General features: G+C 41.7%; 1 pseudogene; it reads right to left on the bottom strand.

Moving 5' to 3' along the window:
* Nucleotides 1–367: 367 nt before the first annotated feature.
* Nucleotides 368–908, bottom strand: LOC110147182 (low molecular weight phosphotyrosine protein phosphatase pseudogene; annotated as a pseudogene).
* Nucleotides 909–1,466: the final 558 nt, after the last annotated feature.

The raw sequence follows: 1,466 nt of genomic DNA, 5'->3' as shown, positions 1-1,466 counted from the left end.
GCGCGACACTCAACCAACATCGCTGGACGCCAGGCCCTGGCATCGAGAGGTAGTGCAGGCAGGGGCCCGTCCGGAGGGAGAGGTAGTGCGGGTTCCTGGAGGGACGTCTTATTTCACTTCATCATGTTCTACTGTGCTGCTCCACTATTTCGACTGTTCCACTGTTTTTGTAACTGGGGCAAAGTGGGAGGTTTAGCTAGTCTAAGGAACTCTTACCCCATAAACTATCTGAATCAAAGATTTTTTATTTACTCTTTTGCTAAACACAAAGACTGATTTCCATCTACAATTATTTTGTCAGGTGAGAAACAGTGAGTAAGCTGAAGGGAGGGCTGCGGCCTTGGCTCAGAAGGGACACTGTTGACAGTTGACACATGGCCTGGGGGGACGAGCCTGGGCCACAGCGGGATGGCCTGGTCAGCGGACCTTCTCCAGGAAGGCCCTGCAGCCCCGCACACACTGCTGGTAGACGGTCTCAAAGTCCGCATCGTTGCCATAATAGGGATCTTCAATGATAAGTTGTTTTTGTGGATCATAGCTCCCGAGTAGTTCGATTTTCTCTCTGCAGTTTTTAACTTGATTACCTTTTCTATTCAAATCTCTCAGATTGCTCTCATCCATACATAGTATATAATCAAAAGTGGCAAAGTCTTCTTTGGTAACCTGTCTTGCTTTATGGGCTGTGTTAATGCCATGATTTCTTAGGCAGCTCACAGCTCTTGGATCTGGTGACCGGCCCACATTCCAGTCAGAAACAGCGCCACTGTCAATGACCCAATTATCTGAAATGTTTTGATCAGTTACAAGTTTCCTGAAAACTGCTTCTGCGATGGGTGATCGACAGATGTTACCCAGACACACGAACAGCACCGACTTGGTCACCTGCTTAGCCATCTTCCCGCGCGCGCAGAGGCCTTAATATTTCTTAGAAAATACAGAGTTTAGTATTTTGATATTCCTTCAACTTTTTAGCTAGTTATCTTTATACTGTCTATGTTAAATTCCATAATACAGTATAGTCAAATTCATTTTAGGTTCACTACATAGTCACTTATTTCATTTTTCTTCACTTCTTCCATCTTCATATTTCCACTTTGGATCATTTATCTTATGTCAGAAGAATACCCATTAATGTTTCCTCGAGTGTGTGCTTGCTGGTGATAAGATCTCGGTATGTCTCTGTCTTGGCCGTTATTTTCTCTCAGGACTTTGAGTATATCCTTACATTGTCGTCTAGTTTTCATTATTTCTACTGAGAAATTAGTAAAAAGCCTTAGTGATGCTCACCTGAAGTTATCAATTCTCCACAAATTTTATATTTATATTTAATAAAATTTCAACTAACATTTTTTATTGCTATTGTTGGTTGCTAGTTCTGCTAAGTTGAACTTAAAATTAACATGGTAGAGTTGATTTTAAAATATATATGGTAGAACAAGCCCAAGAAGTTCTAAAGCAGTTCTTGT

The sequence above is a fragment of the Odocoileus virginianus genome, chromosome 2 (assembly GCF_023699985.2).
Source record: "Odocoileus virginianus isolate 20LAN1187 ecotype Illinois chromosome 2, Ovbor_1.2, whole genome shotgun sequence".
Taxonomy (NCBI): domain Eukaryota; kingdom Metazoa; phylum Chordata; class Mammalia; order Artiodactyla; family Cervidae; genus Odocoileus; species Odocoileus virginianus.
The sequence above is the reverse complement of the archived record's forward strand: the minus strand, read 5'-3'. Positions and strand labels throughout refer to the sequence as shown.